This window comes from Delphinus delphis, chromosome 5 (genome assembly GCF_949987515.2).
Source record: "Delphinus delphis chromosome 5, mDelDel1.2, whole genome shotgun sequence".
In the NCBI taxonomy this organism is placed as follows: domain Eukaryota; kingdom Metazoa; phylum Chordata; class Mammalia; order Artiodactyla; family Delphinidae; genus Delphinus; species Delphinus delphis.
The window spans coordinates 30,603,147-30,630,019 of NC_082687.1; the positions used below are offsets into that span (position 1 = coordinate 30,603,147).

The following is a 26,873-nucleotide window of genomic DNA, read 5'->3' on the forward strand; positions in this document are numbered from 1 at the left end:
TTTTTTTTTTTTGGTACCAGTACCTTACTGTTTTGATAACCGTAGATTTGTAGTATAGTCTTAAGTCAAGGAGTGTGGTTCCTCCAGCTCTGTTCTTCTTTCTCAAGATTGTTTTGGCTATTTGGAGTCTTTGTGTTTCCATACAAATTAAAAAAAATGTTGTTCCCATCTGTGAAAAATGCCACTGGTAATTTGATAAGGGATTGCATTGAATCTGTAGATTGCCTTGGGTAGTATAGTCATTTTAACAATATTGATTCTTCCAGTCCAAGAATACAGTGTATCTTTCCATCTGTTTGTGTGGCCTTCTTTCATCAGTGTCTTCTAGTTTTCAGAGTACGTACAGGTCTTTTACCTCCTTAGGTAGGCTTATTCCTAGGTATTTTATTCTTTATGATGTGATGGTAAATGAGATTGTTTCCTGAACTTCTCTTTCTGATATTTAATTGTTAGTTTATAGAAATGCAACAGATTTCTGTGTCTTAATTTTGTAGCCTGCAACTTTACCAAATTCATTGGTGAGCTCTAGTAGTTTTCTGGTAGCATCTTTAGGATTTTCTGTGTATAGTATCATGTCATCTGCAAACAGTGACAGTTTAACTTTTTCTTTTCCAATTTGGATTCCTTTATTTCTTTTTCTTCTCTGATTGCTGTAGCTAGGAATTCCAAAACTATGTTGAATAATAGTGGTAAGAGTGGCCATCCTTGTCTTGTTCCTGATCTTAGAGGAAATGCTCTTAGCTTTTCACCACTGAGTATGATGCTAGCTGTAGGTTTTTGTATATGGCCTTTATTATGTTGAGGTAGCTTCCCTCTCTGCCCACTTTCTCGAGAGTTTTTATCATAAGTGGGTGTTGAATTTTGTCAAAAGCTTTTTCTGCATCTATTGGGATGATCATATGGTTTTTATTCTTCAGTTTGTTGATGTGGTGTATCACACTGATTGATTCGTGGATATTGAAAAATCCTTGCATCCCTGGGATAAATCCCACTTGATCATGGTGTATGATCCTTTTAATGTACTGTCGGGTTCAAATTGCTGGTATTTTGTTGAGGATTTTTGTGTCTCTGTTCATCAGTGATATTGGCCTGTAATTTTCTTTTTTAGTGGTTATCTTTGTCTGATTTTGGTATCAGGGTGATGGTGGCCTCATAGAATGAGTTTGGGAGTTTTCCTTCCTCTGCAATTGTTTGGAACAGTTTCAGAAGGATAGGTGTTAGCTCTTCTCTAAATGTTTGGTAGAATTTGCCTGTGAAGCCATCAGTTCCTAGACTTTTGTTTGTTGGGAGTTTTAAAATTAGTTTCAATTTCAGTGCTTGTGATTGGTCTGTTCATCTTTTCTAATTCTTCCTGGTTCAGTCTTGGGAGACTACCTTTCTAAGAATTTGCCCATTTCTTCCAGGTTGTCCATTTTATTGGCATACAGTTGCATATAGTAGTCTCTTATGATCCTTTGTATTTCTGTAGTGTCAATTGTAACTTTTCCTTTTTCATTTCTAATTTTATTGATTTGTGTCCTCTCCCCTTTTTTCTTGATGAGTCTGGCCTAAAGGTTTATCAATTTTGTTTATCTTCTCAAAGAACCAGCTTTTAGTTTCATTGATCTTTTCTATTGTTTTTTTAGTCTCTATTTCTTTTCTTTCTGCTCTGATCTTTATGCTTTCTTTCCTTCTACTAGCTTTGGGTTTTGTCGTCTTCTTTCTCTAGTTGCTTTAGGTGTAAAGTTAGGTTGTTTATTTGAGATTTTTCTTGTTTCCTAGGGTGAGCTTGTATCACTGTAAACTTCCCTCTTAGAACTGCTTTTGCTGGATAGAATTAGGAGTTTTGACTGGGTAATTAATGATAATATCTTTGTCCCCTGCACTGTTGTATTGAAGTTTTCATTTTCTTCTTAGGTCTGTGGCCACATTGCATTTTTGCTCCAGGATTTTAATTTGTGGGGCAAAGACAGTGGGCATGATGTTAGCTAATTGCCTCAAATGCTGGCTGGTGTGTACTTGACCTTTCAAAGTCAGAGCGCAAGGCCAAAGATCACATTTTTGCTTGTTGTTTTTGTTGTTTTCATTTCAGGGGAATCAGTGGGTGCAGGTGCAGAGGAGATTTAGGGAGATTAGGGGCAGGTGCTTGGTCAGGAGCTCTAGGGCCATCTACCAGTCAGTCCTCCAACTCATGGTGGTGGTCTTTACATTTCCTGTAAGAAGCACAATAGATTCAAATACCCGAGGCTAAGATGGAGCCTGAGGCAAAGCAGGCCTCCGCATTTCCCCGAAGTTCAAGTTTCTTTTAACTCTGAATATCTCTCCGTATTGTTTTTTTAAAAAACACTGTAGCGTATTTTTTCCCATAAGGAATAAAACCCCAGCACTCTGAATCCATGCTTCCTAAGAAGGAACCTAGTGTTATAGGATCTGTTTGCTTTTAAAGAAAGAAGGTAAATAAGTTTCAACAGCATGTCAGCCAGCTGTCCCAGAAACCACACATAAGTTAATGGGTGTTTTGAGGTTGTGTATTCACCTGTCTGGACAGTTGAGGACTCTGGACATATTTCAGGTTAGGAAATACCTGTGTGATTACACAGCTTATTGTTTATCGTAAAACATATTACCCTTATGTTAGAGTCCAGTGACTCATGATCTGACTTTAAAATACTTTTGTCTTAGTAATTTTAAAAAGCCCTTTTTCTGCCATTTGGCTTTTAACATGTGTTCAGGCCATGGTTTTCTTTTGGTACCTTTTTAATTGAGGTGAAATTTACATAACACAAATGCTGTGAATATTTTTTGTCAAGAGAATTTACAAAAGGTTAATTGACTCAACACTTGGTTCATTTATTCGAATTCAGTGGCTGACAGGCCATGATGATATAAAGCCAGGTCCTTGCCTTGAAGGAGATCACGGTCTCCTAGGGGGATAACAGATATTAATAGAGACATGTACAAGGTGCCCTGTGACTGCAAAGGACGTTGACTGCACTTTCCTTTTTGAGTCCACCACTGAAAATGGTGGATTTTTTCCTCTTGCTCTATGTTTTTGTAGCAACATGTCTTACTTCCTTGTCTTAGTGTTTTCTGTTAGAGAGTTCATATGAAAGTTAGAATTTTGTCAGCTACTTCATGCTTCTCAATATTTCTTGTTTCTAAGATTCAAAGATGGAAATGTAAGTGGTGATGCCTGATGTTAGTCTATTTGTTAGAATTATAAATCATGCACTTGATATAAAAAGGTATTTTCGAATGTTGGATTTTAAACTGGGATTCTTGCCTGCATCTCTGTGGCAAGACTGTTGGCCAATAAATTCCAGGTCTGTTTGCTTACTTAAGCCTGAACTATATGGCATACGTTTTCATTTTTATTGTATGTTTCACCCCATGTCTTAATAAAAAACCCAAGCCAAAAAAATGTACTTCCTGTATTCTTCACTTTGAAGTATCCTGAAACTTCATATCTCTTCTTTTTTTTTTTGTTTCTTAAATCTCTTGCATGTTTGCAAATGATAATAGCTATGCCTTTTCCTTTTATACTGGTAAACGAAGGATTAAATGGACAATATTTACAGAGATCTCTAGGATTCTTAGAGAAAGGACTAAATAAAATGAAACAGTATTATGTAAAATGAATAAATTATTTTCTTATGTTAAGCTGAGTTTTATTAAGGTGAATTTTTCTCAATACTAATCTTTTTATTAAATTTAAAGACTTTAGTCTCCTTTTTATTTTTTAAATTTAATTTATTTATTTTTATTATATGTATATATTTATACATCTTTATTGGAGTATAATTGCTTCATAATGCTGTGTTAGTTTCTGTGATTCACAACAAAGTGAATCAGCCATATGCGTACACATATCCCCATACCCCTTCCCTCTTGGTCTTCCTCTCCCCATTCCTATCCCACCACTCTAGGTGGTCACAAAGCACCGAGCTGATCTCCCTGAGCTATGCGGCTGCTTCCAGCTAGCTATCTATTTCACATTTGGTAGTATATATATATCAATGCTTCTCTTACTTCGCCCCAGCTTCCTCCTTCCCCCACCGCCCCACCCCGTGTCCTCAAGTCCATTCTCTATGTCTGCATATTTATTCCTGCCCTCCCTCTAGGTTCATCAGTACCTTTTTTTTTTTTTTAGATTCCATATATATGCATTAGCATACGGCATTAGTCTCCTTTTTAAATAGTTATGCTGTTTAGACTCACTCACTTCCCTATTTTAAGGCATTACTGAACTGGTACAATTGTCATTTTCTTTTTAATTTTATAATGTATGGTATCTCTGAAATGTTACTTAAAAAAAAATCCTTCTTTAAAGTCTCTTGCTTGGCCCATGAAATTTAAGAATTGACTTCAGTTGACTTCACTTTAATAATCTTATTTTATTAAAATCTTGCAACATGTTGGTCAAGTGCTACAATATTTTTAAAAAATTTTTTTAAATTTATTTTTTATTTTTTCACACACACACACTGTATTTTATTTTTACAAGAGATAAATAAACTGACACCAAGCATTGTAAATGGATGACCACAACAAAAGCAACAATGATTGCAATTACCAAACACGAAACACACTCATACTATGTCATAATATTGACATTCAGTCCAGTAATCCTCCACTGTAACAGCTCCTTCACTTTGCAGTGAAAATTGATTTGTATATATTTTGCCTCTGAGTCCTTGTGGGATTTTTTTTATTCAAACAGAAAGTCAGAAAAATTATAATCATCCTCATCAGTTCACTCAGTCCGGTGTAATTAATTTTTATTTCATCTTGATCTTTTGTTAGCACTTTTATGAATTCATCAGTTTTCCATTAGAGTTCTGAAAATGCTTATTCATTCAGTTCAGCAGTATAGTCAGTTACCAGAAACCTGTACTTGTCAGAGTCTTTTCCATGAATTCCTTGAAGATAAAACCCTCTATAGGAACATTTTTGCAAAAGCATCAGAGTACACCCAGAACTGTCTGTAAAAGACAAAAGACTTAAAAATAACCACGGGTAAAGATTGATGAAATTTCATAATAATGCAATTGACAAGGAAATTTAGTTATTTCTGAGATATACATTTTAAAGTAATAACTAGAATTATGACTTATAACATTATACCAGAACATATAAGATTTTTAGAAATTTCATGTCATGTTGAAACATTTATAGTAACGTATTTCCATACAAATAACCCAAAGAAAGTTTAGTATTAGTTGTTTTGTTTGTTTCTTTATATTGCCGGTTCCTATTAGTCATGAATTTTATACACATCAGTGTATACATGTCGATCCCAATCGCCCAGTTCAGCACACCACCATCACCACCCCACCATGGTTTTCCCCCCATGGTGTCCATACTTTTGTTCTTTACATCTGTGTCTCAGCTTCTGCCCTGCAAACCCGTTCATCTATACAATTTTTCTAGGTTCCACATACATGCGTTAATATACGATATTTGCTTTTCTCTTTCTGACTTACTTCACTCTGTATGACAGTCACTAGATCCATCCACGTCTCAACAAATGACTCAATTTCGTTCCTTCTTATGGCTGAGTAATATTCAATTGTATATATGTACCACATCTTCTTTATCCATTCGTCTGTCCATGGGCATTTAGGTTGCTTCCATGACCTGGCTATTGTAAATAGTGCTGCAATGAACATTGGGTGCATGTGTCTTTTTGAATTATGTTTTTCTCTGGGTATATTCCCAGTAGTGGGATTGCTGGATCATATGGTAACTCTATTTTTAGTTTTTTAAGGAACCTCCATACTGTTCTCCATAGTGGCTCTATCAATTTACATTCCCACCAATAGTGCAAGAGGGTTCCCTTTTCTCCACACCCACTCCAGCATTTGTTGTTTGTAGATTTTCTGATGATGCCCATTGTAACTGGTGTGAGGTGATACCTCATTGTAGTTTTGATTTGCATTTCGCTAATGATTAGTGATGTTGAGCAGCTTTTCGTGTGCTTCTTGGCCATCTGTATGTCTTCTTTGGGGAAATGTCTATTTCAGTCTTCTGCCCATTTTTGGATTGGGTTGTTTGTTTCTTTTTTTTTTCCCGGTACGCGGGCCTCTCACTGTTGTGGCCTCTCCCGTTGCGGAGCACAGGCTCCAGACGAGCAGGCTCAGAGGCCACGGCTCACGGGCCCAGCTGCTCCGCGGCATGTGGGATCTTCCCGGACCGGGGCACGAACCCATGTCCCCTGCATGGGCAGGGGGACTCTCAACCACTGCACCACGAGGGAAGCCCCTGTTTCTAATATTGAGCTGCATGAGCTGTTTATATATTTTGGAGACTAATCCTTTGTCTGTTAATTCGTTTGCAAGTATTTTCTCGCATTCTGAGGGTTGTCTTTTCGTCTTGTTTATGGTTTCCTTTGCTATGCAAAAGCTTTGAAGTTTCATTAGGTCCCATTTGTTTATTTTTGTTTTTATTTCCATTACTGTAGGAGGTGGATCAAAAAAGATCTTGCTGTGATTTATGTCAAAGAGTGTTCTTCCTATATTTTCCTCTAAGAGTTGTATAGTGTCTGGTCTTACGTTTAGGTCTCTAATCCATTTTGAGTTTATTTTTGTGTATGGTGTTAGGGAGTGTTCTAATTTCATTCTTTTACATTTAGCTGTGCAGTTTTCCCAGCACCACTTATTGAAGAGACTGTCTTTTCTCCATTGTATATCTTTGCCTCCTTTGTCATAGATTAGTTAACCATAGGTGCGTGGGTTTATCTCTGGGCTTTCTATCTTGTTCTGTTGATCTGTGTTTCTGTTTTTGTTGCAGTACCATGTTGTCTTGATTACTGTAGCTTTGTAGTATAGTCTGAAGTCAGAGAGTCTGATTCCTCCAGCTCCGTTTTTTTCCCTCAACACTGCTTTGGCTATTTGGGGTCTTTTGTGTCTCCATACAAATTTTAAGATTTTTTTTGTTCTAGTTCCGTAAAAAAATGGCATTGGTAATTTGATAGGGATTGCATTGAATCTGTAGATTGCTTTGGGTAGTACAGTCATTTTTACAATATTGATTCTTCCAATCCAAGAACATGGTATATCTCTCCATCCGTTGGTATCATCTTTAATTTCTTTCATCAGTGTCTTATAGTTTTCTGCATACAGGTCTTTTGTCTCCCTAGGTAGGTTTATTCCTAGGTATTTTATTCTTTTTGTTGCAATGGTAAATGGGAGTGTTTCCTTAATTTCCCTTTCAGATTTTTCATCATTAGTGTATAGGAATGCAAGAGATTTCTGTGCATTAATTTTGTATCCTGCAACTTTACCAAATTCATTGATTAGCTCTAGTAGTTTTCTGGTGGCATTTTTAGGATTCTCTATGTATAGTATCATGTCATCTGCAAACAGTGACAATTTTACTTCTTCTATTCCAATTTGTATTCCTTTTATTTCTTTTTCTTCTCTAATTGCCGTGGCTAGGACTTCCAAAAGTATGTTGAATAATAGTGGTGAGAGTGGACATCCTTGTCTCATTCCTGATCTTAGAGGAAAAGCTTTCAGTTTTTCACCATTGAGAATGATGTTTGCTGTGGGTTTGTCGTATATGGCCTTTATGATATTGAGGTAGGTTCCCTCTAAGCCCACTTTCTGGAGAGTTTTTATCATAAATGAGTGTTGAATTTTGTCAAAAGCTTTTTCTGCATCTATTGAGGTGATCATACGGTTTTTATTCTTCAATTTGTTAATATGTTGTATCACATTGATTGATTTGCGTATATTGAAGAATCCTTGCATCCCTTGGATAAATCCCACTTGATCGTGGTGTATGATCCTTTAAATATGTTGTTGGGTTCTATTTGCTAGTATTTTGTTGAGGATTTTTGCATCTATATTCATCAGTGATATTGGCCCGTAATTTTCTTCTTTGTAGTATCTTTGGCTTTGGTATCAGGGTGATGGTGTCTTCATAGAATGAGTTTGGGAGTGTTCCTTCCTCTGCAATTTTTTGGAAGAGTTTGAGAAGGATGGGTCTTAGCTCTTCTCTACATGTTTGATAGAATTCACTTGTGAAGCCATCTGGTCCTGGACTTTTGTTTGTTGGAAGATTTTTAATCACAGTTTCAATGTCATTACTTGTGATTGGTCTGTTCATATTTTCTATTTCTTCCTTGTTCCGTCTTGGGAGGTTATGTCTTTCTAAGAATTTGTCCATTTCTTCCAGGTTGTTCATTTTATTGGCAAAGAGGTGCTTGTAGTAGTCTCTTAGGATGCTTTGTATTTCTGTGGTGTCTGTTGTAACTTCTCCTTTTTCATTTCTAATGTTATTGATTGAGTCCTCTCACTGTTTTTCTTGATGAGTCTGGCTAATGCTTTATCAATTTTGTTTATCTTCTCAAAGAACCAGCTTTTAGTTTTATTGATCTTTGCTATTGTTTTCTTTGTTTCTATTTCATTTATTTCCTCTCTGATCTTTATGTTTCCTTCCTTCTGCTAACTTTGGGTTTTGTTTGTTCTTCTTTCTCTAGTTCCTTTAGGTGTAAGGTTAGATTGTTTACTTGAGATTTTTCTTGTTTCCTGAGGTAGGTTTGTATAGCTATAAACTTCCCTCTTAGAACTGGTTTTGCTGCATCCCATAGGTTTTGGATCGTCGTGTTTTCATTGTCGTTTGTCTCTAGGTATTTCTTGATTTCCTCTCTGATTTCTTCAGTGATCTCTTGGTTACTTAGTAACGTATTGTTTAGCCTCCATGTGTTTGTGTTTTTTACGTTTTTTTCCCTGTGATTCATTTCTAATCTCATAGCATTGTGGCTCAAAAAGATGCTTGATAATATTTCAATTTTCTTAAATTTAATGAGGCTTGATTGTGACCGAAGATGTGATCTGTCCTGGAGAATGTTCTGTGCACACTTGAGAAGAAAGTGTAATCTGCTCTTTTAGGATGGAACGTCCTATAAATAACAATGAAATCTATCTGGTCTATTGTATCATTTAAATCTTCTACTTCCTTATTTATTTTCATTTTGGATGATCTGTCCATTGGTGTAAGTGAGGTGTTAAAGTCCCCCACTATTATTGTGTTACTGTCGATTTCCTCTTTTATTGCTGTTACCACATTGCCTTATGTATTGAAGTGCTGCTATGTTGGGTGCATATATACTTCTAATTGTTATGTATTCTTCTTGGATTGATCCCTTGATCATTCTGTAGTGTCTTTCCTTTTATCTTGTAACCTTTATTTTAACATCTATTTTATCTAATATGAGTATTGGTACTCTAGCATTCTTTTGATTTCCATTTACATGGGATATCTTTTTCCATCCCCTCACTCTCAGTCTGTATGTGTTCCTAGGTCTGAAGTGGGTCTCTTGTAGACAGCATATATATTGGTCTTGTTTTTGTATCCATTCAGCAAGCCTGTGTCTTTTGGCTGGAGCATTTTATCCATTCACATTTAAGGTAATTATCGATATGTATGCTCCTGTGACCATTTTCTTAATTGTTTTGTGTTTGTTTTTGTAGGTCCTTTTTTTCACTTGTGTTTCCCACTTAGAGAAGTTCCTTTAGCATTTGTTGTAAAGCTGTTTGGTGGTGCTGAATTCTCTTAGCTTTTGCTTGTCTGTAAAGGTTTTCATTTCTCCATAGAATCTGAATGAGATCCCTGCCTGGTAGAGTAATCTTTGTTGTAGGTTCCTCCCTTTCATCACTTTAAGTATATCATGCCACTCCCTTCTGGCTTGTAGAGTTTCTGCTGAGAAATCAGCTGTTAACCTTATGGGAGTTCCCTTGTATGTTATTTGTCATTTTTCCCTTGCTGCTTTCAGTAATTTTTCTTTGCCTTTAATTTTTGCCAATTTGATTACTATGAGTCTCGGCGTGTTTCTCCTTGCGTTTATCCTGTATGGGACTTGCTGCGCTTCCTGAACTTGGGTGGCTATTTCCTTTCCCATGTTAGGGAAGTTTTTGACTATAATCTCTTCAAATGTTTTCTCGGGTCCTTTCTCTCTCTCTTCTCCTTCTGGGACCACTATCATGTGAATGTTGTTGCGTTTAATGTTGTCCCAGAGGTCTCTTAGGCTGTCTTCATTTCTTTTCATTCTTTTTTCTTCAGTCTGTTCCGCAGCAGTGAATTCCACCATTCTGTCTTCCAAGGTCACTTATCCATTATTCTGCCTCAGTTATTCTGCTATTGGTTCCTTATCGTGTAGTTTTCATTTCAATTGTTGTATTGTTGTTTATCTTTGTTTGTTTGTTCTTTAATTCTTCTAGGTCTTTGTTAAACATTTCTTGCATCTTCTCGATCTTTGCCTCCATTCTTTTTCCGAGGTCCTGGATCATCTTCACTATCATTATTCTGAATTCTTTTTCTGGAAGTTTGCCTATCTCCACTTCATTTAGTTGTTTTTCTAGGGTTTTATCTTGTTCCTTCATCTGGTATATAGCCCTCTGCCTTTTCATCTTGTCTGTCTTTCTATGAATGTGGTTTTTGTTCCACAGGCTGCAGGATTGTAGTTCTTCTTGCTTCTGCTGTCTGCACTCTGGTGGATGAGGCTATCTAAGAGGTTTGATGGGAGGGACTGGTGGTGGGTAGAGCTGGCTGTTGCTGTGGTGGGCAGAGCTCAGTAAAACATTAATCCACTTGACTGTTGATGGGTGGGACTGGGTTCCCTCCCTGTTGGTTGTTTGGCCTGAGGTAACCCAACACTGGAGCCTACCTGGACTCTTTGGTGGGGCTAATGGCAGACTCTGGGAGGGCTCAGGCCAAGGAGCACTTCCCAGAACTTCTACTGCCAGTGTCCTTGTCCCCATGGTGAAACAGAGCCACCCCCCGCCTCTGCAGGAGACCCTCCAACACTAGCAGGTAGGTCTGGTTCAGTCTCCCCTGGGATCACTCCTCCTTCCCCTGGGTCCCGATGGGCACACTAGTTTGCGTGTGCCCTCCAAGAGTGGAGTCTCTGTTTCCTCCAGTCCTGTCGAAGTCCTGCAATCAACTCCCACTAGGCTTCAAAATCTGATTCTCTAGGAATTCCTCCTCCTGTTGCCGGACCCCCAGGTTGCGAAGCCTGACGTGGGGCTAAGAACCTCCACTCCAGAGGGTAGACTTCTGTGGTATAAGTGTTCGCCAGTCTGTGAGTCACCCACCCAGCAGTTATATGGGATTTGATTTTATTGTGATTGTGCCCCTCCTACTGTCTCATTGTGGCTTCTCCTTTGTCTTTGGATGTGGGTTATCTTTTTTGGTGAGTTCCAGTGTCTTCCTGTCGATGGTTGTCCAGCAGCTAGTTGTGATTCTGGTGTCCCTGCAAGAGGGAGTGAGAGCATGTCCTTCTCCTCAGCCACCTTGTTCTCAACCTATAATATAATTTTTATAGCTAAATTTTAAACCTTCACTGGAGTTTTATTTTACCTTTCTATGTGTGAATTGCTTAGGGCACACTTATCTGGTTACACTTTACAGTTATACAGAAAGGTCCTTTTCCTCCCTTCACTATCTTGACAGCTGAGAAAGTCAAGGGAACTGTCAACAGATGGTTTAAAAGAGTGGGAATTTGTTCCATGCACTGGAATTTGCTTCCTGCCTGGTGTGAGAGCTTGTATTTGTGGCATACAAAGTCAGGTTGTGTAAAAATGTGAAGGACAGGTGTTTACCCTGGCCTTGACCAAGGTGAGAGTTTGAGATGGGAGGGTTGGGCTCTGTATAGGAGGGGACTGGGAACTTGACTGGTTTGTCAGTTTTGTTACCTGTCAATTGAAATCAGAGACTAAGCAAAGGAGATATAATTTCACAACTCATAATACAGCCTTAAAATCTTTTTTCTTTTGGTTGATGTATTTTAAGCAGTTGAATACGTTTTCCATAAATTTTACTGCCTTCCATTTACCTTTGAATAGAAGCCAGCCGAGAAATATTTAGAAGGTGTGAGCAGCAATAAAACGAACTGTTAGAAAGGTCCTTTTGTGGCATTCCTCAAGTGTGTGCTGGTAGAAAAATTACTGTAATTTGATAGTGAAATGTTGGAAAGTGATTTTATTTACTATTTAGAAATAATATAAATGAGCCTTGCTTTTTCAGTTCACAGGTTCAGAACATTTAGTTATGCCTCACTAGCTCAGATCTTTGCTCATTACATTTTATACTGATGGAATTAAATGTGCCACATTGCAAAGCTGGATCAGCCCCACAGTTTTAAAATACAGGGTTTGATTGAATTTTGAAGAAAAGTTAAAGGTACTGTTTAATGTTAGAAATGATTTGTGAAATTTTGTTTTTAGCCTATAGTTGGTTCAGGAAAGTATCCCAATGATAGAAGAGGGAAAGGCTGTGAAGAATATGTAATTGTAAATGGCCCTTTTGAAACCAGAAAAGAGCCTTAGGCATTGAAGAAGCAAATAATTTTTCAAAGCCAGGTCCCTGGTGGCCATACTGGCCATAATAGGGCTAGTCCCTGGGGGAGTTTGCTTCTAGTACTCGTGTCTGCCAGAACTGGTAGTAAATACATGTTTAATGGCCATTTGGCCTTGAAGCATCCAGTTTTTTTGTTTGTTTGTTTGTTTGTTTTTGCTGTACGTGGGCCTCTCACTGTCGTGGCCTCTCCCATTGCGGAGCACAGGCTCCAGATGCGCAGGCTCAGTGGCCATGGCTCACAGACCCAGGTGCTCCGTGGCATGTGGGATCTTTCCAGACCGGGGCATGAACCCGTGTCCCCTGCATCGGCAGGCGGACTCTCAACCACTGCGCCACCAGGGAAGCCCGAAGCATCCAGTTTTTTCTTCTGGATACCCAAGGACACATGTGGATGAAGGTTAGAGCTTCATGATGCTTGCTGTAGGCTAATGGGTATTGAGAGAGGAGACCTGCCTTAATATAATGCCTATATTTTCCAGGGAATTCTTTGGAGGCCATCTTCTTTTTTAAAAAAAAATTTTAATAATGTATTTTATTTAACTGAGTCTATCCAAAATGTTCAATATGAACATACTATTAATGAGATCTTTTACATTCTCTTTTTGTACTCAGTCTTCGAACTCTGGTGAGGATTTTATGTTTACAGCACCTCTCCATGTGGATGCCCACTTTTCACCAGAAATGCTTGATCTCTGTTGAGGTTGCATAAAATGTACAGTTGAAAAGGTAGAGAGAATGGTTCAAGATGGCGGAGCAGAAGGACGTGCTGTCACTCCCTCTTGCGAGAGCACCGGGGTCACGGCTAACTGCTGAACAGTCATCGACAGGAGGACACTGGAACACACCAAAAAGGACACCCCACATTCCAAAGACAAAGGAGAAGCCACAGTGTGACGGTAGGAGGGGCGCAATCACAATAAAATCAAATCCCATAAATGCTGGGTGGGTGACTCACAAACTGGAGAACAGTTGTACCACAGAAGTCCACCCACTGGAATGAAGGTTCTGAGCCCCACATCAGGCTTCCCAACCTGGGGGTCTGACAATGGGAGGAGGAATTCCCAGAGAATCAGACTTTGAAGGCTAGCAGGAATTGATTGCAGGACTTTGACAGGACTGGGGGAAACAGAGAACTCCACTCTTGGAGGGCATGCACAGAGTAGTGTATGCACTGGGGCCCAGGGGAAGGAGCAGTGACCTGCTAGTATTGGAGGGTCTCCTGCGGAGGCAGGGGTGGCTGTGTCTCACCGTGAGGAAGAGGAAACTGGCATAGGAAGTTCTGGGAAGTACTCCTTTGCGTGAGCCCTCCGAGAGTCCACCATTAGCCCCACCAAAGAGCCCAGGTTGGCTCCAGTGTTTGGTTGACTCAGGCCAAACAACCAACAGGGAGGGAACCCAGCCCCACCCGTCAGCAGGCAAGTGGATTAAAGTTTTACTGAGCTCTTCCCACCAGAGCAACAGTCAGCTCTACCCACCACCAGTCCCTCCCATCAGGAAAATTGCTCAAGCCTCTTAGACAGCCTCATTCACCAGAGGGCAGACAGCAGTAACAAGAAGAACTACAATCCTGCAGCCTGTGGAACAAAAACCACATTCACAGAAAGATAGACAAGATGAAAAGGCAGAGGTCTATGTCCCAGATGAAGGAACAAGATAAAACCCTAGAAAAACAACTAAATGTAGCGGGGACAGGCAACCATCCAGAAAAAGAATTCAGAATAATGATAGTGAAGATGATCCAGGACCTCGGAAAAAGAATGGAGGCAAAGCTCGAGAAGATGCAAGAAATGTTTAACAAAGACCTAGAAGAATTAAAGAACAAACAAACAGAGATAAACAACAATACAACAACTGAAATGAAAACTACACTAGAAGGAACCAATAGCAGAATAACTGAGGCAGAAGAACGGGTAAGTGACCTTGGAAGACAGAATGGTGAAATTCACTGTTGTGGAGCAGAAGAAAGAAAAAAGAATGAAAAGAAATGAAGACAGCCTAAGAGACCTCTGGGACAGCATTAAACGTAACAACATTCACATGATAGTGGTCCCAGAAGGAGAAGAGAGAGAGGAAGGACCCGAGAAAATATTTGAAGAGATTATAGTCGAAAACTTCCTTAACATGGGAAAGGAAATAGCTACCCAAGTCCAGGAAGTGCAGAGAGTCCCATGCAGGTTAAACCCAAGGAGAAACACGCTGAGACACATAGTAATCAACTTGGCAAAAATTAAGGACAAAGAAATATTATTGAAAGCAGCAAGGGAAAAACTTTTGACAGACAGCGTACAAGGGAACTCCCATAAGGTTAACAGCTGATTTCTCAGCAGAAACTCTATATGCCAGAAGGGAGTGGCATGACATATTTAAAATGATGAAAGGGAGGAACCTACAACCAAGATTACTCGGCAAGGATCTCATTCAGATTCTATGGAGAAATGAAAACCTTTACAGACAAGCAAAAGCTAAGAGAATTCAGCACCACCCAACCAGCTTTACAACAAATGCTAAAGGAACTTCTCTAAGTGGGAAACACAAGAGAAGAAAAGGACCTACAAAAGAAACCCAAAACAATTAAGAAAATGGAAACAGGAACATACATATTGATAATTACCTTAAATGTGAATGGATTAAATGCTCCAGCCAAAAGACACAGGCTTGCTGAATGGATACAAAAACAAGACCCATATATATGCTGTCTACAAGAGACCCACTTCAGATCTAGGAACACATACAGACTGAGAGTGAGGGGATGGAAAAAGATATTCCATGCAAATGGAAATCAAAAGAAAGCTGGAGTAGCAATACTCATATCAGATAAAGTAGACTTTAAAATAATGAATGTCACAATAGACAAGGAAGAAAACTACATAATGATCAAGGGATCATCCAAGAAGAAGATATAAGAATTAGAAATATATATGCACCCAACATAGGAGCACCTGAATATATAAGGCAACTGCTAACAGCTGTAAAAGAGGAAATCGACAGTAACACAGTAATAGTGGGGGAATTTAACACCTCACTTACACCAATGGACAGATCATCCAAGTAGAAAATTAATAAGGAAACACAAGCTTTAAATAACACAATAGACTAGATGGATTTAATTGATATCTATAGGACATTCCATGCGAAAACAGCAGGTTACACTTTTCTTCTCAAGTGTGCACAGAGCATTCTCCAGGATAGATCACATCTTCGGTCACAAATAAAGCCTCAGTAAATTTAAGAAATTTGAAATCATATCAAGTATCTTTTCTAACCACAATGCTATGAGAATAGAAATCAGTTACAGGGAAAAAGACATAAAAAACACAAACAAATGGAGGCTAAACAATACGTTATTAAGTAACCAAGAGATCACTGAAGAAATCAAAGAGGAAATCAAAAAATACCTAGAGACAAACGACAATGAAAACACGACGATCCAAAACCTATGGGATGCAGCAAAAGCAGTTCTAAGAGGGAGGTTTATAGCAATACAAGCCTACCTTATGAAACAAGAAAAATCTCAAGTAAACAATCTAACCTTACACCTAAAGGAACTAGAGAAAGAAGAACAAACAAAACCCAAAGTTAGCAGAAGGAAAGAAATCATAAAGATCAGAGCAGAAATAAATGAAATAGAAACAAAGAAAACAATAGCAAAGATCAATAGAACTAAAAGCTCGTTCTCTGAGAAGATAAACAAAATTGATAAACCATTAGCCAGACTCATCAAGAAGAAAAGGGAGAGGACTCAATCAACAACATTAGAAATGAAAAAGGAGAAGTTACAGCAGACACCACAGAAATACAAAGCATCCTAAGAGACTACTACAAGCAACTCTATGCCAATAAAATGAACAACCTGGAAGAAATGGACAAATTCTTAGAAAGACATAACCTCCCAAGACGGAACAAGGAAGAAATAGAAAATATGAACAGACCAATCACAAGTAATGACATTGAAACTGTGATTAAAAATCTTCCAACAAACAAAAGTCCAGGACCAGATGGCTTCACAAGTGAATTCTATCAAACATGTAGAGAAGAGCTAAGACCCATCCTTCTCAAACTCTTCCAAAAAATTGCAGAGGAAGGAACACTCCCAAACTCATTCTATGAAGACACCATCACCCTGATACCAAAGCCAAAGATACTACAAAGAAGAAAATTACGGGCCAATATCACTGATGAATATAGATGCAAAAATCCTCAACAAAATACTAGCAAATAGAACCCAACAACATATTTAAAGGATCATACACCACGATCAAGTGGGATTTATCCAAGGGATGCAAGGATTCTTCAATATATGCAAATCAATCAATGTGATACAACATATTAACAAATTGAAGATTAAAAACTGTATGATCATCTCAATAGATGCAGAAAAACATTTTGACAAAATTCAACACCCATTTATGATAAAAACTCCCCAGAAATTGGGCTTAGAGGGTACCTACCTCAACATAATAAAAGCCACATACGACCAACCGACCACAAACATCATTCTCAATGGTGAATAACTGAAAGCATTTCCTCTAAGATCAGGAATGAGACAAGGATGTCGACTCTCACCGCTATTATTCAACATAGTTTCGGAAGTCCTATCCACGGCAATTAGAGAGGAAAAAGAAATAAAAGGAATACAAATTGGAATAGAAGAAGTAAAACTGTCACTGTTTGCAGATGATGTGATACTATACATAGAGAATCCTAAAGATGCCACCAGAAAACTACGAGAGGTAATCAATGAATTTGGTAAAATTGCAGGATACAAAATTAATGCACAGAAATCTCTTGCATTCCTATAGACTAATGATGAAAATCTGAAAGGGAAAATAAGGAAACACTCCCATTTACCATTGTAACAAAAAGAATAAAATACCTAGGAATAAACCTACCTAGGGAGACAAAAGACCTGTATGCAGAAAATTATATGACACTGATGAAAGAAATTAAAGATGATACCAAGAGATGCAAATATATACCATGTTCTTGGATTGGAAGAATCAATATTGTGAAAATGACTCTACTACCCAAAGCAATCTACAGATTCAATGCAATCCCTATCAAATTACCAATGCCATTTTTTACGGAACTAGAACAAAAAATCTTAAAATTTGTATGGAGACACAAAAGACCCCGAATAGCCAAAGCAGTGTTGAGGGCAAAAAGTGGAGCTGGAGGAATCAGACTCCCTGACTTCAGACTATACTACAAAACTACAGTAATCAAGACAATATGGTACTGGCACAAAAACTGAAATGTAGATCAATGGAACAAGATAGAAAGCCCAGAGATAAACCCACACACCTATGGTCAACTGATCTATGACAAAGGAGGCAAGGATATACAGTGGAGAGAAGACAGTCTCTTCAGTAAGTGGTGCTGGGAAAACTGGACAGCTACATGTAAAAGAATGAAATTAGAATACTCCTTCACACCATACATAAAAATAATCTCCAAATGGATTTGAAACCTAAATGTAATACCGGACACTATACAACTCTTAGAGGAAAATATAGGAAGAACACTCTTTGACATAAATCACAGAAAGATCTTTTTGACCCAACTCCTAGAGTAATGGAAATAAAACCAAAAATAAACAAATGAGACCTAATGAAACTTAAAAGCCTTTGCAAAGCAACGGAAAGTACAAAGAAGAAAAAATTCAATCCTCAGTTTGAGAGAAAATATTTGCAAACGAATTAACGGACAAAGGATTAATCTCCAAAATATATAAATAGCTCATGCAGCTCAATGTTAAAAATCCAAACAATCCAGTCCAAAAATGGGCAGAAGGCATAAATAGACATTTCTCCAAAGAAGACATACAGATGGCCAAGAAGCACTTGAAAAGCTGCTCAACATCACTAATTATTAGCGAAATGCAAATCAAAACTACAATGAGGTATCACCTCACACCAGTTCAAATGGGCATCATCAGAAAATCTACAAACAACAAATGCTGGAGAGGGTGTGGAGAAAAGGGAACCCTCTTGCACTGTTGGTGGGAATATAAATTGATACAGCCACTATGGAGAACAGTATCTCAGTTCCTTACAAAACTAAGAATAGAATTACCATATGACCCAGCAATCCCTACTGGGCATATAGCCAGAGAAAACCATAATTCAAAAAGACACATGCACTCCAATGTTCACTGCAGCACTGTTTACAATAGCCAGGTCATGAAGGCAACCTAAATGCCCATCTACAGACGAATGGATAAAGAAGATGTGGCACATATATATAATGGAATATTACTCAGCCATAAAAAGTAACGAAATTGGGTCATTTGTAGACATGGATGAATCTAGAGACTTCCTACAGAGTGAAGTAAGTCAGAAAGAGAAAAACAAATATTTTATGTTAATGCATGTATGTGGAACTGAGAAAAATGGTACAGATGAACTGGTTTGCTGGGCAGAAATTGAGACTCAGATGTAGAGAACAAATGTATGGACACCAAGGGGGGAAAGCGGCGGGGGTTGGGGATGGTGGTGTGATGAATTGGGAGATTGGGATTGACATGTATACACTGATGTGTATAAAATGGATGACTAATAAGGACCTGCTGAATAAAAAATTAAAATAAAATTCAAAAATTAAAAAAAATTAGATTCACTATAATCTTTTATGGATTTTCCCCCCCCACATTATGTTAGTGAGAATCAAGGGAATTGTTGAATGTAGTTGTAGGTCATTCATCTTCATTGCTGTAGGGTATTCCATTGTATAAATATAACATTATTTATCCATTCTACCACTGATGGATATTTGGGTTGTTTTGTATTTTGTACTATTAAAAATATTACCACCATGAAAAAAAAAAGAAAGAAAAAGTGGGTTCCCACTAGTATCAGTTTGTAGATTTAAATTAATTAAAATGAAATAAAATTAAACTTTCAGTTCCGTAGTCGCTGACACCACATCCCAAGTTCCAGTAACCATGCATGGCTAGCGGTGACTGTGTTGGACAAGTGTAGGGCTGGAGATTATCTCTTTGGGCTCCAAAGCCAGTCTATGGGCGCCATCTTCTGATTCTTTTGCTTACCTTGTAAAGGGACATCTACTTTCAATGGAGTCACTAACTTGCACTTTCGTATTCATAAGATATATGAGCATTTTCTGTGGCCTAAAATCACCTGTCATTTGTTTTAAGGGTTAGGGGTAGGGAATTGGAAGTTTGACTTGGGTTTCAGTCCCAGCTCTGCCAGTGAATGATTTTACTTCATCTCTTTAAGCTTCAGCTTTCTTGTCTATAAAATGGGTGTTCATTCATTTATTCATTTGTTCATTCCCTCATTCAACAAATATTAAGTAGTTTCTGTGTGCCAGGCCTAGCAGATGAAACTCCTGCTCTTAATGGAGATGAAACTCCTTCTCTTAATGGAGCTTACATTCTACTGGGGGAGATGGAATGTAAATTAATAGAAGTGAAATATAATATATGCTAGATGGTGACAGTTGCTACAAACAGAAATAGAACAGGGTCAGGGAATGAGTGACAAGATCGGAAGGTGTTTCATGTCTGTTTTACATGGGGTAGACAGTAGACAGGGAGGGCCTTTGTGTGGAGGTGCTGTGTCGGCAGAGACGTACATGGAGAGAGGAAGGATAGAGGAGGCAATCTGGGGATGGAGGATCTCCGGGAACAGCAGGTCTGGCAGGAGCGGCACAGTCCTGGAGGGGGAGCAGTGAGGAGAGCGGGAGTACAGTGGGTGAGGGCCCGTGCAGCCATGGTGCCAAAACATACCTTGCGGGGCTGCTTAGAGGATGGAGTGAGATGACGTTTGTGTGCTTTGTACACATTAAAAGAATAATACGCCATAACAAGTGAGGATTGTTTTAGGAATGCAGGAGGGTTCAGTAGTATGAAATTTATTAAAGATATTCATCATCTTGTTAAATGTAAATAGAAAAAAATCATATGATCATTTTTATACAAAAAGACATCTGATAAAATTCAGTATCATTATTGATTTTTTAAAAAAACCGTCAAAATATAGTAGGAAAGTATTCTTAGTAAAATATGTCTTTCTCAATCTAAAAACCATCTCAGGCTTAATAGGAAATTTGAGACCATTAAAGCCAGAAACAAAATAAGAATGTCCACTATTTTCACTCTTTATTAATGGTGTTTTGGAATCACAAGTTAATGTAGGTGGTCAACAGAAAGAAAATAAAGTTATAAAGGTATGAAAGCTAGTCATATATTCCTATCATTTCCAAATAAATGATAGGAATATATGACTAGAATACCCAAGAGAATCAAGTGAAAAACTAATTATAAAGAATAAGACAATTTATGAGATAATTTATAAATGTGCCTGGATACCAAAGTAATATGTCAGCATTCATAGCTTTCATATATACTAACAACTAGTTTGAATGTAGTGGAAGAAAAAAGTTACCATAAAAAGGATAAAATACCTAAGAATAAACTTATAAAATATGTATGATGTGTGTGAAGGAGTTTAAAAATGCTCCTGAGGGATACAAAAAAGATATGAAAAGGCCTGTCGTGTTCTTGGATATAAAGATGCCAGTTCTCCTTAAATTAATGTGTATGTTTAATGTAATTCCAATAAAAATAACAACAGGACTTTGGGGGAGCTAAACAACCTTATTCTATGCTCACATGGAAAAATAAGTAAGCATGAATAGGTAGGCCAATTCTGAAAAAGAGATTAAAACATACTATAAGGCTACAATAATTGAAACATTTGTGTTACCAAATATCAAGTTAATTGGAGAAAGATGCTGTGTTTAGTAAACAGTGGTGGGATAACCAGGTGGCCATCTGGACGGGGGAAAGAAAAAGCTATTTAGAGCAATATCTTAAGTGTTACGCCAAAATTGATCTATATTAAACAGAAATTTTAATAATAAAGTATATTATAGAAGAAAACATGGGAAAGTTATTTTATAATCTTGGCGTGTATATGGCCTTTCTAAGTAAGACAGAAAAGAGAGAAGCCGTAAGAGATTGATAAACTTGATTACATTAAAAAACTAACAGAAAAAATCCTGCATAAGGGAAGACAAAGAACAAGAAAATGGGGAAAAAATTTTGCTCCTCATATCACAAAGGGACTGATTTCCCTAATAAAGAGCTTCTACAAATCTATAAGAAAAAGTCCAACAACCCAGTAGAAAAGTGGACAAAGGATATAGTCTACAGAAAGAGAGATAACAGTGTCTTTTAAACATATGAAGAAGATGCTTAACTCTGCTCATTATAAGAGATAGTCACATTAGAACTAAACCGAGGTACCGTTCATCACTATTAGATGGGCAAAGATTAAGAAGTTCTGTAACCTACTCTGTAGAGATAATGAGTGCAAAACAATAGTCTCTTTAGTGGGCAGTTTGGCAAAATCTCATACCTTTGACTAGGAGCTCCAGTTCTAAAAATTTATCCTAGGTACAAATATTGAGTACATTCCTCTAGATATACATACATTCATATATACTATGAATGTACCCTACATATACATACATATTACATTCATGAGAAAATGATTTATGTACAGAGATACTTATGTAGTAATGTTTATAAAATGACTAAAGATTGGAAACAACCAAAATGTTCATCCATGGGAGACTGAATTAGTACATTGTGTTACTGTACTGCTGTACATTAGAAAACTGTGCAGTCATAAAAAGATACCAGTGAATCTCTTTATGTGTCATTTCCAATATATGTTGTTTGGTGAAAAATGCAAGGTACAGAACAGTGTATATGATATGTTTATTTGTTAAAAAATGTTTTCTTGTTTATGAATAGATACAGGCTCTGGGGAGTATAATTTGAATTTGAATACATCCTACCCCTTCTCAAAAAAAAATTGTAGTTGGCACAGTGCCTTGCACTTAGCACTTATTACTTGGTGGTGGTGGTGGTTATTTTCATTGTAATCACAGGGGTCCTTTACCTCAAGAGTTGATTTTTTTTTTTTAAGATTTATTATTTATTTATTTTTTAGGCTGTGCCGGGTCTTAGTTGCAATACGCGGGATCTTCGTTGCGGTGCGGGATCTTTCGTTGTGGTGAGCGGGTTTCTCTCTAGTTGTGGCGTGTGGGATATTTGTGGGATACAGGCTCCAGGGCATGTGGGCTCTCTAGTTTACAGCACGCAGGCTCTAGTTGAGGTGCGTGAGCTCAGTAGTTGTGGTGAACGGGTTTAGTTGCCCTGTGGCATGTGGGATCTTAGTTCCCTGACCAGGGATCTAACCCTGTGTCCCCTGCATTGCAAGGCAGATTCTTTACAACTGGACCACCAGGGAAGTCCCAAGAGTTGATTTTTAACAGTTGGGTCTGGAAGAGGAAGCCAATCTCACTATAAATGCTGCTTAATGGATGCCATGTTATTCATCAAAAATGCTATATGTGCTTCCTGAAGGATGCTTCTTGGAGAATGTCAGTACAGGTTCTGCAAACAGAAGATGTCAAATAAGATTGGGAAACGTTGTATATATTAAACAAAACTAAGTGGGCTTCTTTCCTGTAGGCCTTCTTCGAGCCTTTATACACATGATGCGCTTTGTGAATGTTCAAGAGGGATATTTTAGAATGTCGCATTTTCCAAATCTGCTTGATTACACAACCTTAAACAACAATGACCACTACATTTTTTTCTTTAAGAAACATCTTAGGAATAGTTGTTACATTGGGAAATAGCACTTAATACTTAGATTTTGATTTTGTTAATCTTCGTTATTCATTTTTTTTTTTTTTTTTTTAAACGCGGGCCTCTCACTGTTGTGGCCTCTCTCGTTGCAGAGCACAGGCTCCGGACGCGCAGGCTCAGTGGCCATGGCTCACGGGCCCAGCCGCTCTGTGGCATGTGGGATCTTCCCAGACCGGGGCACGAACCCGCGTCCCCTGCATTGGCAGGCGGGCTCTCAACCACTGTGCCACCAGGGAAGCCCCGTTGTTTATTTTGATCAGTCAGTATCCTTGATTCATTTCTGAGATGGCTGTAGTCTGTCTCTGTCTGCTCTTCCTCCTCGGTGATGTGCTGTAGCTCACTCATTTGTTTCATGGTTGGGACCTTCCCAAGGTGATCCAAATTACACTGTATTTCTTGGGTGAAGAAGAGAATCTATATAATTAATGTAAAATCTCAGGGATTGATTGGATGGAAACTGGAGGTTGAAGCTTCATTTGGTTCCACTTTTCCCAAAGCTTTAAAAGTTTTGCTGTTTGAGGGAAATGAAATAGACTTAATGGGTAGATAGTTGAGGAATTGTGAGTTTAATGTGGAGAAGATCGCATCACCGTGGGTTGGAAGATACGGGTTCTACCTCTGTCTTCCCTAAAGTCACTTAGCTTCCCTGTGCTTTATTTTTATCATATATAAAATTCAGGGACTGAGTTTAGATCCAACCATTTTAAGACTCTTGAGTTATTATTAATATTCTTTTTTAAAAATTAATTATTTTTTAAATTATTTATTTTTGGCTGTGTTGGGTCTTTGTTGCCACACGCAGGCTTGGGCTTTCTCTAGTTGCAGTGAGAGGGGGCTATTCTTCATTTGCAGTGTGTGGGCTTCTCATTGTTGTGTAGCACGCACTCTAGGCACGTGGGCTTTAGTAGTTGTGGCACGTGGGCTCAGTAGTTGTGGCTCATGTGCTTAGTTGCTCTGTGGCATGTGGGATCTTCCCGGACCAGGGCTCAAACCTGTGTCCCCTGCATCGGCAGGCGGATTCTTAACCACTGCGCCACCAGGGAAGTCCCTTATTAATATTAAGTGGAATAGTGAAGACTGTGGGCCTGGTAGAACATTTTGTTCTTCTCTGCAAGTTTCCACATAACCTGTCACAGTTCGGCTCTTTTGGAGAATGAAATTATTCAATAATTAACTCATCGTCAACTCCACGTATTTGAAAACTTGTAGTTGATTGATTGATTTGTTAATTACTCTCCAGGAAAGCACTTGATTATAACACGGGTCAGTTAATCCAGTGCTATGGAAAAATCCACACCTCCTGTAAAAACGCCCCTCTGCATTCATTTCGTCGATACAGAGAGAAATCTGTGATGTGGATATTAATTCTCTCTGCCCACAACACACAGTGTTCATTTGGCGGTTTGCTGTGCTTTTTGTGCACTCTTTGCCTGTTAACAGATTTATGCACTCAGCACAGTAGAGGTCTGAATTCACTGAATTTATGCCATCTGGAAATGAGGTTTAAATTTTGTTCCTCTGTTGAATTTAGGGATGTGACACAGCCACTGCCCAGAAGGATTCTGAGGCTGGATTTGGTTTTGCTGTGTGGAGATAGCACGTTTTGTTAGAAGGAAAGCACTTGCCTGGGCAGAGATTTGAGTGTGACTGAATTGTTAACTGCCAACTTCCCCACATTTTAGCAGGAGACATACTTTGTTTTTAAATGAGGTGATAATGAGAGAATTACCAAGACCCAGTGAATTTTAAGAGAGTCCTTTCCCTTTACTTGAGTTTTGTTTAACCTTGCTTTTGATGTCATTCTGTGCATCACTGTCAAGGGACTCAGCCTCCTTTGAAGTCTCAAAGTGTGGCTGCTAGCGGAATCACGACGGTAAAATATGAGTGGTTCTCAGTAAAGCCCTGACTGATACACGGGGAGGCATTATTACCTAACTAAACGCATACGTGTGTGAGTGCCTACAATGTAGTGGAAGGGGAGAATGTATGTTAATGGACACTGAAGTGGGAGCGGTATTTCTCATGAATTAGAGATGCCCTTTCGTAATTCAAGAGTCACAGAATGAGAAAAGGCTTGAAATCACCTGAAAAGCATCTGGAAGCAATCTGTAATTCTTAAGAGGCGGTAGGAGAGCCTGTCTCTCTCCAGGACACGATGATAAAACAGTTCATATGGTATTATGGAAGAAGTAGAATTCTCTTGCTTGTAAGCCATTTTAAAACGGCTTGCGAATAAATGCCCGGAGATTTGATTATGAATTATACTGCAAGGTCCCAGGTGCTTTATAATTTTTTTTTTTTTTTTTTTGCGGTATGCGGGCCTCTCACTGTTGTGGCCTCTCCCATTGCGGAGCACAGGCTCTGGACGCACAGGCTCAGCGGCCATGGCTCACAGGCCCAGCCGCTCCGCAGCATGTGGGATCTTCCCAGACCGGGGCACGAACCCGTGTCCCCTGCTTCGGCAGGCAGACTTTCAACCACTGCGCCACCAGGGAAGCCCCCAGGTGCTTTATAATTGAGTAGAGTGAAGAGGGTGGATTTGAAGGTACTGACAAAATTTTAATAAGAAGAATTTGTTTATTTGCTTGTCAAATGTTATCCTTTGCTTCTCATGCCCCATACGCACTCTTTGGTGCCCAGGCATTACAACTGTGCCTAGTTTTGAAGCTTTAGGTCAAGTTGAGGTCCCTTCCTCCATTTTTTTCCCTTTCACAAAACATTTGTTATAAGAAAAGGTATTGCATTCCAAGTCTTTGAGACATCTATAGGTCAAACACACACACACACACACACACAAAACCTCTTACAGTGACTTATAGGGAACCATCCTTTAATATACAGGGCTGTTCCAGAAAAATTATTATGTTAGTGAGTGGTGCATCCTTGCTACGCAGAGATTTTGAAAAGACCTATTTGTTGTACTAGACTCTGACTTGAATTGCTCACCTTAACCCATCTAAAGTCGGGGAAATTTCACTTATAAATACTTCTAACTATATCAGAACAAGTTGCTTCTTGTTTCTTGCTTTGCGTAAGTGATCGTGATCATATGTAATTACAGCATTGTACTCTGTTTTTTCTTTCTTCTTTATGTGATAAATGGCGTTTTCTCACTTTATTAAAACTCAAAATTTTCTGACAGCTAACAAAATCGTGGTTAACTAAATTATGTCTTTTTGTCACATTTACTTAACTCTTCTTCCCCAGTTATTGGGCATTTAAATGGTTCCCATGCTTTAACTAAGTATAGTATTTATTGTTTTCTTAAAAATTGTTTTTTCTTGGTCATTGTCTCTAGCTTGCACCTGTTCTGATCTAGAATAGCGGCTTCTCATGGGGTTTGTTCAGCATTTGCATTAGCTTCTGCCTTTCATGCTCTAACCGCTTGGGGTTAGTCTCTTTGCTGTCCTTTCCGGGACACCTCTTCTCTGCACTGTTTATCTTAGGTGGGATAATTTCCCAGCCTTCTTTAAGCTTATGTTTTTCTGCCTGTACAGTAGGGATTAAGCCATGCATTTGTATTGTGAAACTTATCTTCCCAGTTAGGCCTGATGATATGAAATGTGCGTCTAAGACCAAAGTAAACTTTACCCATGGGATGGCAGAAACTAAACTTTCAACTCTCAGTGTTTGGATAGGTCAGAGGTACCAGGGAATATTTGGGGAGTATCACACTTTTAAAAAAGTAGGTTACGAAAGTTATTTGTGATCCTCTCCTTGCTATTTTATATTTTGTTGTCCTTATACTATGATGCTGCTGATGCATGGATATGGATTTATTTAGTTTCACATTTTTTTCTCTTCTAAAAGAAGTATATAATTACTTACCATCTCTTGGAGGACAGAAGAA

At 38.4% G+C, this 26,873-nt stretch overlaps 1 protein-coding gene across 5 annotated transcripts in view; it reads left to right on the forward strand.

Annotated features, from left to right (window-relative positions):
- FHIP1A (FHF complex subunit HOOK interacting protein 1A) overlaps positions 1-26,873 on the forward strand; it is a 269,316-nt gene that overhangs the window by 50,925 nt on the left and 191,518 nt on the right. For 3 of the 5 annotated variants that reach the window (XM_060012143.1, XM_060012141.1, XM_069540682.1), the window contains exon 2: positions 22,320-22,382. The exons of the other annotated variants lie outside the window; for them this stretch is intronic. The gene's annotated coding sequence lies outside the window, so the exon portion shown is untranslated. The remainder of the gene's footprint in view (positions 1-22,319; positions 22,383-26,873) is intronic. 5 annotated transcript variants of the gene reach the window in all.